Below are 15685 nucleotides of genomic sequence, written 5' to 3' on the forward strand. Positions count from 1 at the left end.
CTTATAACGATCCCACATATAACAAACTATTGGTTATAACGACCAACTTTCAGAAAATATACAGATTCAAGGCCCTCCCCATTAAAATTTGTCCCGATAAAACGTCCGTTTTTCAAAGCATTATACTGTTGCAACGAACACAAAGTCCGCTTTCGAAAGAAAAAAAAAACAAAAAAAAACTCCCAGGCGGAAAAAGGAAAAAAAAAAAAAAAAAAAAAAGAGAGAGCAAAGATTAGAAGAGCTACACTCCGGGCGCGGCGGTCCGCGAGACGCTCAAGGTCATTTTCACGGCCTTGGCATCGCAGGAGGGAAAAAACAAAACTACAAAAGCAAAAATGCCCTCCCGGCTCTGCTCCCGGATCGCGTAGTCTGCTCATTGAGCTTGCGCGGGAAAGAGAAGAGGAAGAGAAAGTCAACTCTCATACCGTGCTGCGTTCGTTTGTTCTACGTTTGCAAACTCAAACTCTGTATGCAACTCAAGAAGAGCTCAACGTTTGGTACAAGTTGGCTAGCCTCATCGCCATCGTGACAGTTTGTTTATGTTTGCCATTTTGGTATCATGCACATTCTCTCGCGTCTACGGACTCGTGTCTGTCGTTTTAAGATGGGAAAAAAAATCTTTTAAACGAAAGGGCATCACGCTGGCGGAAAATGACAACGGAGCAGCACTGCGTGGCCTCGCAATCCCAACCACCTGACGAGCTCGCAATTGTTTGAAAGGCGACCCTGCCAGAGGCGACGGCCTCGGACTCTTACATGCGCAGGAAGCGCGGCACTTAAAACACTTTAGGCCAAAGCGAGTATTAATTATCTTTGTGGACAGCGAAGAACCATCGTCGTACTAGTGCACGGCATTCATTTTTGTGCTGGCGTGCGTTTCATAAAGTCTGTTCTATGAGGTATGTGATCAATCTACATTATTTTACTTGGGCGGTAGAATCCACAACAATTTACTTTTTATTTATCTGAAAGCTAAATCTGCAATCGCGTTACAATTGGGGGCCCGTTAGAATCGTGTAAACAGTTTTTTTAAATAAAGAGCTGGCAGAGTGAAACTACCAATACCAGCTTCATTATCCTTATTTATAATGTTTTAAAGGGAAGTCCAGATATAACGAACTACTGATAAAACTACCACATTTCGCGGAGCTATCACGTTCGTTATAAGTGGATTTGACTGTAGTTGTTTCCGTGTACCTGTATGTCGGAGTTTTCGGACCGCAGGTGTCATGTATGCCAGACGATGACTTTTGTACTACCACATCCTTTTTTTTTTTTGCTTGATTTACTGCATCCTGTGTATTGTTGGTCAGTGTGTGCATAGTTTTGCATTGTGTTATGCATTTGTATATATCTTAAACTGCAGATAAATGTGTAATCAGAGTTTTGTATCGGTGTTCCTCCAAATAAAGCTAGACAGTTCGAGCTGCCAGTGTTAGTTTTCTTTTCCAGCCATTGCATATTTTAACTGAAGGAATGCTGTTAGCAGAGAAGCTCTCTGGAAAGTTTTATTTCGGCATTTCCGCCCCCCATCAAAAGAAAAAAAAATTACAGCATTTTTTTACCACGAAAGTAAACTACGCATAGGTGAACACTCATTCTCCACCCAAATAATATCCTAGTGGTCTGAACCAGATACGAAAGTTCCAGAATTAACCAATATCTATTATAAACAAATTTCTGAAGTTTTTATCAGAAAATGGCAGTTAATAAAGTTTTCGAATTCATGAAGCTGAATGGCACCAGTCACCTAAAAACGAGCTAAAATGGGCCGCATTTTTCCCATTAAAATGTTTTAGAAAATCACTTAACTTTTAAATGAGATGATGGTTAGTTCTGAAACTGGCATCAGGTTCAGACTGCTAGCACTACACTTTGCCTTTGAATCATCCATAGCTTATTGTTGCAGTGAAAAAACGCAACATTTTTTGGCGGGAGAACACGTACATCATATACTTGCTCTACGGCTCTTGTGCTGCATCTGCCGAGTCTATGGTGGCTTCTGCCCCTGTCCCAATAGCAAGAGCCTCCAGGAACAAGTCGATTTCTGGCTGTGACCTTATACCTTTGCAGTCCATCACTATATGCCTCCTCCCCTCAGCTGGCGCAAGCTGTCTCTAGGTCTTCGGTGAAGTGGGTCCTCCACTGCCGTCTTTGGAGAGTCCCTGCCCCTGCATTGATTAAGAAACTGCTTCCCCCGGTGTTTTCGTGAAAACACTCTCAATTGTGTCCTCTACCCCGTGCATCCATGACGATGATTTCTAGGCCATGCTATTTCTCCATTGTTATCTCTCTTGCTCTTGCACGAGCATCCTCGCCGCCTTGGCTTTGGCTGCAGCGTGGTGCTCCGGTCTTTGCTATCCATCAAAGGTCGTGTTGGGATGTGACAGTGATGTGCGAGTGTCCTTGTTTTTTCCCACCACTTGGTGTTCTGGTCGCTGGAGACCATGTAGGTCCAGATCTTGTCCACCTTCTCTGATCCATCTGTCTCGGGTGTCTCCTAGCTGGGCTTCACCACTGTCTCCTTGTCCTCTATGCTCAACCAGCCGAGGTGTCCTTGGACTGCTCTATTGGAGCCGCTGGAGGAAGCTCCAGGGGCCATTCCTTTTGCCTCTAGCTGCCTTGTCTTTAGAAAATTATGCTTGTTTGATTCGAGGCCAGTCGCCCCATTCCCGTACGTGATGCCTGGAATAACTGCCACCTTCCCCAGACTTCTTAACAGTTCAAAACCGTATACATTTTCTTCCAAGGATTAATTTTCACTCGATCGCTCTTTTGTGGACCTGTTCTTTATATTGTGCCAGAGAATTCCGCCCGCCCTGCTGTAGAACTTTCCGGAAATGTGTGGTGCCCTACCATCTACTTGACGCATTGTGACGTTTCTATGTGTAGCACGTGAGGTTACCAGGAACTGAAGGCAAAGTTCATGTTGGTTGACTATTTTGCAATTTTAAAGGCAGATAAAAAGCAAAGCAGTATGTGATAATCAGGGTTGTAAAGTGTCTACCGTAAAAATACCGAGCAAGCACCCACTGAAAATTTGAAGATAATTGCAAAAAATAGGGGATGGGCGCATGTGAAGTCATCAATTTTATCTTATGTTCTGTGCATATTTTTTCAAATGTTTCAAATTATGGGGGTGGGTGCTTAGTGCCGAATGGGCGGATGCACAATATTCTGCGGTAGGTACACGTACCTGGCAATCGGTACCTAGGTATTTTTGTTGTACCCGAGTTACACACCTAGGTACTTTCATTTCTCAATTTCTGTATACTATGTATCTTACGTACTTTTTCCAGTAACTTGTAACTAAGTGAAGTTACCGTAAAAACCCACATAAAATATGAGCCCGCGTATAATACGAAGCATGACTTGAGAACAGCGAAGGAAAAAAAAAGTTTTATTCACGTATAATACGAAACAATTTAAGGACCGCGTAAAATGTGACCCAGGAAGTCTTTAAAAAATTTATTTGCGTCGTAATTGAACCTTAATCACTGTCATCATTTCCATCAGACTCCTTATCCGACGCCTCCTCCCAAAGGCAGTCGTCTTCAGTGCCGTCGAGCGTATTTGAAATCCCGCACTTCTTGAAAGAGCGAGCGATGAGTGTGCGCCGACGCAGTGGAAACGCGGCGCGGCGCATAAAGCGAGCAACCCAATGTCGGCTCGCCGAAGTTCTCTTGCAGCAGCTCAATATTTACGGCGAGGTGCTGTTCACGTTGCTCTTGTACGAAGTCGCCGAGACTTGCCTCGACGTCGGCGAACATGCCATTCTTTGGGCTCCTAAAGCTTCTCGTTCCGTTGAACGCAAACAGAGCTTGCTTTTGTCGTCTCCATCCGTGGATGCTGCCTTCATTTACGACTGATTGTCGTCCGGCAGCACTGTTGCCGATGTCTTCCGCAACCAAAATGACTTTTCTTTTGAAGGCAGCCGAGCCAGCTGAGCTATGGTATTCTAATACATGTATGAAGGGTCAGTTCTGCGGGCACACATGTTGCATAGGCCCCCACCTTCCCGCAGAACTCGCACGCCCTCCATACTCTTCTTTTTAAGTGCAATAAAGTACAGTATGATTACAGTGTACTAAAAAAATTGGGTTGTGTGTGTGTTTATACAGCCTAGAACTTGGTCTGCCTCGCAGGGGCGACGAGTCTCCCAGCTGTAGATGAGCAATTTAGCCAGTGCGGCACAACCGCTAGCCTGGGGTCCTTAACGTGCATCACGCAGTAGTGATACACGACCGCACGCCGGTACGATGCTCATCCAGATCGAAACGGGCAGGGGTGGGGCTCGATGTACTAGAATACTTGGGTAGTGTTGGGACCGCAGCGGCTCGGCAACGGGAGCTCGTGAGGGCGCGTGTGTTGACAGTTCGTGGCGCGCTGTAGTGTAGTTATCCAGCTCGCGCAGCCCGCCTTTTTTTTTCACTCTGAGCGGTGCACGTGTCGGTACCACGATTTTATACACTCCGTTTCACCTTATATTGTACCGCAGCGAAGGCTAGAAGTGCGAGCTCAGCATTGGCAGCTGCATGCCCTTAGTGCACGAGAGCTTGTGCCGCCGAGATGTGCCCTAGAGCAAGGAGCTCGCGCTTGTAGCCTTTCCTGCGGTACAACACAAGGTGAAACAGAGTATAGGGCACATAAAAAAAATCGGTATTTTCAAATCTTTTCTTTTTTGAAAATTTTGCGGTAGGCAAAGGGTTAATGAACGGTTTAATGGGCCATGTTGCAATTGCAGCTTTAAAGGGAGCCATTGTTAAAGGCCAACCCACTTTAGAAAGTTCGCGAACAAACAACACGCTTTGACCGAAAGCAACGAGGCGCTCGTTTTTGTTGTGTCTGTCCGTCCCTTCTCGTTTTCTTCCTCAAGATTAATTATCTCTACCAACCCCGGCTCGTTCTGTTTTGAGATATTCATCGCTAAAATTTTGCCTTTCTTCGCTTAATTAAAAAACCGGGCGCTGAAAGCGCGAATGAGGTTGTGCTGATATCGATGCGTAGAAAAATGACAGTTGTTTCTGTCCCCTTGTCACTAACTCGACAGCGTGTCTTTGGTGGACTCGCCGGCGCCACACATCAAGACGACTATTATTATTCTACATATTTTCATAACGCGGTTTCTGAATCAAGCGAAGGAAGGCAAACTTTTACGATAAAATTTGCGAGCCTCGTTGCTTTTTCGCGAATTGTCAAAATTGTGCCTTTAAAGGGGCGGTGAACCGATATTCAATTGGAATGTTTTTCATTTTACACGAGCTTACTGGCACTAGTGGGACTCAAGGATACTCACATGGAACGTCACTGGCCAAGAAACTCCTTTGTTGCGGTGTAATTTCAAGGACAAAAGCGATCATTTTCATTCCATCTCTCCTTTGCAAAATTTGATGATGTAACGTGGGGATCGCACTACACCCCAAGGACGATATTTGAATGCGGTTCATAGATTGGACCCGCGAATTGCGTGTGCACTCGAGTTGGGCTTGTGATAATTGCTAGTTTTAGAAGCATTCGGGTAGTGGCCCGTGTCCAATCGCTGCAACGACGACAACAGCCGAGCCATAACAATGTCTGGAACTAAGCGCGTGTCCTGTGCTTTGCCAACCCCAGCGCGTAGCTATGATCAACACTGGCGGCATATAATCGGCTCTAGATCACGTGGCCGCTTGTTCTGGCTGCGAGTTGAGGGGGTGGGCGCTGCTCGTTTTTCTTTAATTTTATTCTGGGACTTCTATTGCGTTGGGTGAAAAACGAACGCGTGTTTCATAGATCATTAACGTGAGGGATCCGTTCTAAGTGGTATTTGCACAAAGTACGAAAATTGTTGCATTGCCCTTTTAATAACAACTCCTTTTAAAACTGCAATTGCACCATGGCCAATTAAGCCGCTAATAAACAAGTTAACTAACAGATTTTGGTTAATTATTAAACATTGCAACGGTTATTCACCCATTTATTGTCCACCGATCAAGTCTTACAGATATTGTCACGAATGGCAAGTGATGAGGCGATACTAACTGAAAAAACTAAACGTTTAATGGGGCGAACTTGTGCCCAAGAATAAAAAGGAAACAGAAGAAAGCAGAGCGTCGCAGGCGTCGAAGTCGGCGTGACAGCAGAGTCGAACGCTGGGGCGAAACTGACTCCGCTCGCCTGGTTCTGGATCGTTCGGCGTAGAAGGTTCGGCGCGTAGAACATTCTAACCTCGAATCAGCAAGACGGTCTCGAATTCACTAGAACATCAAATTACACTGTCAACAAAAATGTGTAGTCGCGGCCAGGAATCGAACCCTGGCCTTCTGCGTGGGAGGCAAGCGCGATAACCGTTAGGACACGCGCGCGCTGCCTACTTGTCCAGCTGCGCGCGCGGCAATATAACGAAACACGGCATCCACATATCTGCCACATCCTTTTTTTGTAAAATATGTAAAGTTCTGTACATAATAAAACAAAAACACCCTGTATGTCTGCGTGAACCAGATACGCCCCCTGTGGAACCATGGGTCTTTCCCTTCAAATACCCAGCTCAGGCGAGACTTGCCTGGTTGTCAGAAGGCAGCTGTCGGTTAAATGTATTGTTATGAGCGTGTAGGTTTCAGATGGTTTACCCTCAAGAGGATAATGCGCTGCATTGTAACCATGTATGTGCTGCACATTGTAACGATTATTTCAATGCCGTGCTGTAAACTATTACAACTTTTTCTTTGCCTCATCTACGTCTGCTCATGTTTTCTGCTCAAAATTATGTGAAATACTTTTTTTTTTAATCTTATAAAGCATTACTTGTTCAGCCCACGTTGTCTCAGTTTTTGGACTTAAGTTCAATGTTAAAACGCGTGATAAAAATTGTCACGACTTATAAGCCATTTATTACAAGTGAACGTCGGGTGTTCCTCGGATGGTCGTGGCAGCCATGAAGAAATAGAAGATTCTCACCCCTTTGCGACCGTCGCTTGGGTGGTTCGTCGCATAAATGAACACACGAATGAGTGACAAGTGAAGCGAGCTGATTAAGGTCAAGAAAAAGAAGACGGGCAGAAAAGATGACAGAGAAGTTAACCTGGGGTATTAAAAGCATACTAAAACAATCTCGGACTTTAGTATGTGCCGTTTCGTTCCATTATAAAATAAAATAGGAAAAAAAAAAAAACTGCTTCCGAGTTTTAGATATTCCTTTCAAATATCTAATGTTCGGCCTTTGCGACCAAGGAAATGGGCATTTCATTTAAAATGCTCGCCATCAGACAAACCGAAAGTTGCAGCTAATTCTACGCTGAAACAACTTGCAATCCGCTTCTTTAAAGTCGCAATTGTTTTTATGTAAAGGAAGGGTAATGTAGCTTGTACCGTCCAATACATTGAAGCATCATGTTGCTAACGTTCGTGTCGCAGCGTAATTGATGCCGCGGTACGACCGCTGGCAGGTCGTAGCTGTATCAGAAATCCTATGTGCACTCCACCAAAGTGGCACCAAAGATTCATAATTTCGCGCGTGCAGCCGCGCATGCGCACACCTTCTGGATAACGCGCCGGTGTCGACACCTGTCGCGATCAATACCACGCGCTTCAGGCGAGCCCCTCCGGTCCCAACACTACCCAAGTACTCTAGTGCACTGTAGTATGATCATTGTTTTCGCGTCGACGCCATTGTCTAGCCTGACTGTGGACGCATGATGGCGCCTCGGACATTGTAATTTTAATGATAGCTGCTTTGAACGGCATATTGCTTTGAAACCGAAACTGCGTTAGATCGCGCCTCATCGAAGCTGAAAATTGTTGGGACCCATGTATAATACGAGCCGCAAATTTTACATGGCAAAATTTGAGAAGAAATAAACAAAAAAAACTCGTATTATATGCATGTTTTACGGTTCATTTTACAGGTACTTTTCTACTCACCTCGTCAAAATGGTAAACGCTATAAATCTTGAAGTATTGGCACACTACCATGTGCAATGATTAACGTTGAGTTGGGCACTACCTGGGAGGCACTGACTTGATCGAGCGACGTTTTAGCAAACAAAGCCCCGCCCATGATGTTTCATCGAACGACACTTTAGTGAATGGCGGTGTTGATTTGAGCAAACGGTGGATTAGCGATGCTGTTCTAACGACACCAATTTATCTAATCGCTTCGGAACTTCGTTTAGAGAAAATAGCGACCTGCTTCCCTCATCTCAAACCAAAATCGACTTGAAAGATGTGCGCAGTTTTTGTTGCATGTATCTTGTCCTGGTGGTGGCTCTTTTCTGCCATAAATGCAATGTAAAATATAATTGAAATTAAATTATAATTACAATCTTAAAGCAAATTAACATCGCGTAAATAATAGTTTCCACTCAATAAATCAGACTCAAATTTTGCAGTTATCAAAACTGAAAAGTTCCGAAAGAAAAAAAAAAGCTTCTGATTAAGATGCAATTAATACAAAGGTGCAAGCGAGCTGGACAAGAATGGCACTAATAATCCCTGGAGAAGGGGAACAAAGGGGACAAAGGACAAACACTAATCTCCAAACGCAGCTATAGGTGACTGCTGCCCGACCAAAAGCAATCCGGACTCCGGATTTTTTCGGTTGCGCACCAGTCACCTAGTTGTGTTTGGAGGTTTGTGTTTGTCCTCTGTCCCATTTGTTCCCCTTCTCCGGGGATTATTTTCGTCATTCTTGTCCAGCTCGCTTGCACCTTTGTATTCATTGTATCTTAATCATATCCTTAAAAATGCAGGCCGTTCACCCTTGTTGGTGTTAGACTGGTGGCAGCTGGTAAAACCCGTTTGCTCTACTGACGTCTAACCCCTGGTTAATTCAGTTGGTAGAGCACTCCTCTGAAAATGGAGAGGTCCCGGGTTCGATATCCGGACCAGGCGGATTTCTTCGGTTCAGACTTGGACGTAGTTCAACTACTCTACTCAAACTACTGTAGTTTAACTACTTTTTCCAGTAACTTGGTAACTTCCAATTACAACTTGATTTGGGTAATTAGTAGTTTAATTTAACTACTTTTTTCAGGTAACTTCTACTCAAATTACTAACTACTTTCGAAATTATATACTGCTAATGTTGCCCATCTCGAAAGTTTGAGCGCAGAAATGAATAAGACGCCGGCAGATAAAGTGGCATTCCCGAACAAGGGGCCCCCTTGTTCGGGAAGACGTCCTTGGGCCAAGGTGGCGACGAGCAGCCAAAACATAACACCGGCACGCACGAACGCAGGAAGAGATGCTTAAAGGCCGGCCCGCAAGCAGAGAGAAGGAACCCGACCCTCACTTTCCTTCTCGCCACTGTAAAAGGAGGAAATCGCCTCTCGTTTCCTCCTCGCCATTTTCCGATTTTTTTTTTTTTTTTTTACTAACTGTTTTTTTTTTTTTTTTTGACAAGTTTGGGGTGGAGGAAATGAAAGCTTCAAGGATTTGAAAAGATTATCCAGAAGCCAGCCGGCACACCTGCGACAAGGAGCTGACCGAGTAGCTGTTTTGAGCGAGCTTGGAACTTGCTCTTCCCGACGAGTTGCATTGGCTCTTTTTTAGCATTGGTTTGGAACACGATTCTTTGCTGTTGTGAGAGCACCAATGCCTTGTTCTGCTCAAAGAAGTAGTCATTGAAGTATAAATTCCAATATAAATATCTGATTTGGCATCTTTCGTTGTTTAGGCGTGTTCATGGCGACAACGGGATGTACGAGCGGCGTTTTCTGTATATTAGGGATGGTGCTCCATAGACCAGTGCTTCTGAATCATCATAAACGATCGTAAACCGGCAGAGGTGACGGAGGATCCTATCCGTAGTGGGTCTAGTACTTTTCGGTGTAGAGCGTTTTGCTCTTGGGCATTTCGGTGCGGACTTTTTGGTGCACAGACATTTCAGTGTATGGATTTTTTGCTGCAAAGACTTTTCGGTGTGGGACTTTTCGGTGCGCGGATATTTCGGTGCGCGGATATTTCGGTGCACGGACATTTTGATGCATGGACATTCGACGCTATGGTTTGCTCGCCGGTATCTCTTTTCCAACGTACGCAGACACGCTTCACATCGTGTTTGTGCGTTGAGTTGATAGATTGTCTCCTCTATAAGGTTTTGGCTTTATTATTGGTCCTGCGTGTAGGAAACGACCCAAACAGTAAGTCGTTTGAAGTTGTTTGTGTATTCAGAACAATTTTGAATATCTTCAAATGCGCCTCCTCCGCGTAATCGCAGAGCTCCGATTGTTAATAATAAATTGTAATGACCTCGCACGACAAAAAAAAAATGTAATTGTCACTTGTAACTCATTAGGGAATAAAGTAGGCGTGTGCGGGTTCAAAATAAGTGTAATCAAATCAAATACCGATTTGAATCAAGTAAACAAGCCGAATTTGGTGAATGCTCAATCTATTTTATTTGGTATCAAATGTTGCTCATTCTGGTACGAAAAAAAAACAGTGACCACAGATCATACACAGAGTATGATCAGTGGTCAACGTCCTTCCATGCCGTAATGATGTTGCCGGACGTAAAGAACTGCCTTACAATCGTGCTTATACAGGGCAATTTTTTTTTTTTTTTTTTAACGACTAGACATTTTTCTAAAAAAGACGTCAGAGTTACGCAATTGCGGTTTGTGCCTTATCTGTACTCATCAAAAACACAAAATCATTCATTTTTAAAGAGATGTAGTGGACGTGAAGTGGTTCACGGCGTCCTAAAAAGCCTAATTTGGACGCGAATCGTGTTACCGCAATCTTTTCGCCCACCGCGCTCCTCGCCCCTTCTACAGTGGCGTTGTCACAGCGATGCGCATGATCTGTCGCTTTGGCTTCATGGCGTTAGGCTGTGCCACGCGGAGATGGAGCCCACATAAAATCAGAACTATATTTTCGCGCCCAATTTAGGAGGACGCCGTATAATAAATAGTGTACGCGCGTTACATCTTTTTTGAGAATGGACGGTTTGGTGGCTTGCGATTATGGCCAACAACGTTCTAAATACAAGATGCCGTTTTCTTTTCTAATTAAAAGGTTAATTAGCGAATTTTAGGCAATCGGTCGTTTTTCAGTTGCGTTCGTTATTGAACCTAATCCTCGCCTGGCCGTATAGCTCACCTACACAAACCGCAATGGCGCTAATTTTCACTGGACAATTTGGTGGCTTTCGATTATGCCCAACAACTTTATAAATCAACTATCCCGTTTTCTTTTATAATCAAAAAATCCATTAACAAATGTTAGGTAATCAGTCGGTTCTTGTTGCGTTCTTTCTTGAACCCAATCTTCGCCTGCATTTACAAAACGTTAATTTCCACGTTTTGTCTAATATCTAGTAGGTGAAAAAAAATAAAATAAACGTATATAAAACAAAGGGCAGTTCTTTTCTGATATAAATAAAGCGTGGGGCACGCGTCTTGCATGCATCTCTTTTTTTCTTTTTTTTTTTCCGGCCTATGAAAACAAATCCCGGGACATTCGAAATTGAGTTTATGATGGTGCGGGCGCTTTATCACGGGGTATTTTGTCATGTTTCATAAGCTTTATTACTAGTCAGAAGGAAGCCACGCGAGCCTTATCACGTTGCAAACAGCTAGTCGGGTGTTTCTCGAGCAGCTCTAGAACTTTCCATTTGACATTTTGGTTCTTAATACATCTAAAAAACGTTTGGTACTTAGTCCTAAACATTCAATTTATTAGGCATAATTAAAATACTGCAACTCTCGCAAGACGTCTGCCCAAAACATAAAGTTGGTTTCATTGGCGTAAAGTGGCTGCGTCTTTCATTTTTATGCTTGGTCTTTAAAGATTCGTGAAAAGCATTCGCGACCTTATCTGTCAAGCCGCGTACGCGGACAGCGCGGCCTCCTCGGCAAGTTGTTCCCTCATCGAAGACGACAATGAATAAAAGGTACGATAAAAATCTTAATGCCTGAAGAAAGCGCAAGTTTAAAATAATTCTAAGGGTGTCAGTTGATTTTATTTCTACTATATTCAAATTTCAACTCTTGTCGCGGGCAGCATGAAAGGAAGCACTGCACTCTTGGCGCAAACCAGTGCCCAGTCAACGGTCCTACACTCAAACAGGCATCACCACCCGACCTGTTTGAAAAATAAATAATTTCCAGTACTTTTGGTAGAAAAGGCGAATTTTATACTGAGCGTGATATTTTGTGGACCCAAAAGTCCTGTAGCCGAGATCGGTAGTTCATAGCTTCAGGAAGACGAAGAACGACGGATGCATTATTTCTTGCGGAAGTACTGTTTTGACTTTGAATTCCACATAAAATTGTATATGCACAAATCGTGGCACGATACCGAACTTGCTTGATTACTTTTCTTTTAAAGACAACATAACCAGGCATAATCTACATATATTGCAGAATTCATTTTAATTGGCGTACAGCGCGAAAGACAAGTATGGACATAAAGAACACAATAGAGCTCTGCATTTCTACTGCATTTCTTTCCGTACTTGCGGACAGTTAGTCCGCATGACTATATTCAAAAACTGCCAAATCGTTTAAGCCTACCCCTTTTTATAGTTTTTTTCGTAGATGAATTGTGGCGAATCCCGGCTGGGTTCGGGTAAAGATCTCGCACGTGTTCAAAAACACATTTCGGCATGATTTCCTGCTTGGTGACGACGTCGAGCTGACCGCTATTCCGCTTCTTTTCTAATTATCGGGGAACGCCAGACGCCCAAATTAGCGAAGCAGCCCCAAAACTTGCGGCAGCACAGCTTCCGAACTCCTGGGTTTTTTTGGAGATGGCCTTCGCCCACCGTGACAAAGCCCCAAACAATTATGTAAGGGCTGCAGAGGCTATCTGGGCATTCCATTTCTTCATCAGCGAACAAATGCGAACAGAAGAGAATGAAAACTTCGTAATACCTGCTGTCTTTTAATAAATGGCATAATATGCTACTATTGCTAGTTGCACTATTTTACGCGAAGAAAATTGTGATTTTGAGGTTCAATCTCCGTGTTTCTCGTTCTCTCTGCTAATACGCAAGATATTTGTCGGGTGTCGAGTTTTCAGTTACATTGGTTGACAGAAACTAAATGCACGTTTGGCCACGAAGAAATTTTTTTCAAAGGTTGAAGATACATGAAATATGCCATAAACCGTTTCAGTTTTTATGGAAGTTTGTTTTTACTCTTCTTAGTTGCTTCAACGAGGCGGCCGTCACTCTAGAAAACACCTGTAGTACGAACCTATATATTATGCCCCAGAAATGGTCAGACTGTGTTCCTCTGACTGCAATATCTTTGACTTGTAATTACTCATGATTATTAGTTTGTACAAAAAACAAAAAACAAAAACACAATAGTGATACAATCACTCTTCAGTGTGCCATTGTTAGAACGACAAATTTTCAACTCTCTGGGTAGAGCTCAAAGTTCGGATAAAAATACCCATCTTTTTTCCTTCTGCGGTGATGTTCAAGTTCCGTTCACTCGAGATAAATATGCGGTGTTGTAGCGTGTGTGGCCGCATGCGGAAGTATCTGAATATTAAAGAACTTGTTGTTGGGCTAGTTGGTGTTGACTATCTGAGTGTGTTTTAGAACTGCAGAAAAAGAGCAAAAAAAAAAAAGAAGAAAAGCGAGTTAGCCCGAACCCTTCCGAGCTCATATCCAGCGTGCCTAACTAATCCCTGGTGTTTGGGATTGAAGCAAAGAACCTTGAAGGGTTACAGAGATTTTGTCGGGGGGCCGGTAAGCCCATTAGCACTCGCGCGAGAAGGCCATAAAAAGCGAGGAGGAAAATGGAGGGGGAAAGGGGAGGGGGAAAAAAGAAAAGAGGGGGAATCTTCTGCCACGCTGAAGAAAATTTTGAGCGCCCGCCTTTAACAAGCCTTGGTCGGGTATTGACGTAATCCGGTAATGCACGCAGGCGCCGCGTTTCCAGCTGCAACCATGAAAGACGAGGACACTCCAAGAGTTGTTCTTGTTTTCGTGTTGTCTGTCTTTATTGAGTTCTGACTCAAGCGGCAGGTTCCACGGGAGGCGCCACTGGAATGACCTCGCAGCTGGGCGCCTGTTCCCATGGTCGCGTTGTCGTCAGCGCATATGCCTTTCCAAAGCCGGACTCCCCCGCGCACAAACCCTGGCACGGATAATCCGTTCATGGGAGCACGTTCCCGCTTCCAGCTGCAACTGTATACGAACGACGATGCTTGTACACGTAATCCTTCGCGTCCTTCCGACCATCCATGCCTGGGCGACCTCCTCTTTGTTAAAAACGATTTACTTGTCAGGCGTGTCAGGCGCATCAGAATATTGTAGTCGCCGGGGAGGATTGCGAGTTACCCTTGGGAGATCATTTTGTTGGACCCGGCGTCAGCGGCGAAGTATACTTCGGTTCATCATCTGTTAAACCAAAACAATTTTTTTTTTTTCCAGTAGCGTAGCACTAGCACTACAACGGGACGCGCAGTCGTCCGGATGATCTCATCGTCGTGGCGCGAGACTTGAATCCTTGACAGTCTGGTGCACTCGCTAAGCGTACTCTCAGAACGACGTCGGAATAAAGAGAGCCAGTCATAACAATCTCAACTTGACGAAGAAAAAAGAGAAAAGGAGGAAAATTTGTTATAAAAGTTCCTCTACCCGAGGCAAACCTCACATGTTTCGTCATGGACACCTAAGATGCCGACACTCGCTTACCCGACCCTGCACAGCCTGTTTCTCGAATTCAACGCTGCCGTTCCATCCAGCCCGTCGGTGGAACGTCTATTTAGCTTGGCTGGGGACGTCCTTAGAAGGAAAAGGGGAAAACTCTCCTATCAAGAACTTTGAAAGTCAATTGCTTCTGCGAGCGAATAAACTATTTTGGCGAAAACGCAAGCCATAGATAGACTGCATTTATTTTAGGCTCGCAGGGTTTTTCATTGATCAAAACTGCTGTTCATTTTGCTACCACAAAAATATAAAAAAAGTAACTTCGAAAGTAACTTCAAAGTAACTCGCTACTTTTTACAGTAGTTAGTAGTTTACTCAATTACTATTACAAATGCGTAATTTCTACTCTACTCCAATTACTTTTGGCGTCGATACTCAGTAACTTAACTTAACTACCTTTTTTGAGTAATTTGTACATGTCTGCTTCGGTTGCGCACCAGTCACCCGTAGGCTATAGCTGTGTTTGGAGGTTTGTGTTTGTCCTTCGTTGCCTTTGTTCTCCTTCTCCAGGGATTATTATTGCCAAAAGAAGCTTGTTTTTTTTCCGACTAAAAAAAAAAAAAAAGAAACGAGGAAGCTTGAAGTTTTTCGCTCGTCGTCGCAAAGGTTAGGTGCATATGCACTCGACTCATGCGTTTCTTCATGCGACCGAAGTCTTCTGGGCCCGTCGACGTCGGCACCGGCTCTGAGGGAAAGAACGTCAATAAGCGAGTTTCGGTGTGATGGTAAACACTGGAAGCTGTGTCCGCAATGATCCAATCGGAGCATGGGGATAAGGCACGCGATGACTCAACTCCGATGTGCACATCGCATTGACACCAATAAAGCACATTTATCGAACGCGTTTTTCTGTGTATCCTTAGTGCAAAAATCTTGACTTCCAATATATTCTGACGAATTTGGGGAAAATAAGTAAAGTATGTGAGGTAACTGTACCTGGGGGGTACCTAGGCACATTTTTAAGCGAGTACCTAGCAGGGATAGAACTGCTGTGCCATTGTGCACCTAATGACTTTTCATGCGCCAGACTGATAC

General features: G+C 44.0%; 1 pseudogene; it reads right to left on the reverse strand.

Annotated features, from left to right (window-relative positions):
- The window catches only part of LOC115320682, a 32938-nt pseudogene that overhangs the window by 6122 nt on the left and 11131 nt on the right, over positions 1-15685 (reverse strand).

This window comes from Ixodes scapularis, unplaced genomic scaffold, assembly GCF_016920785.2.
Source record: "Ixodes scapularis isolate PalLabHiFi unplaced genomic scaffold, ASM1692078v2 PGA_scaffold7__128_contigs__length_106722199, whole genome shotgun sequence".
In the NCBI taxonomy this organism is placed as follows: Eukaryota; Metazoa; Arthropoda; class Arachnida; order Ixodida; family Ixodidae; genus Ixodes; species Ixodes scapularis.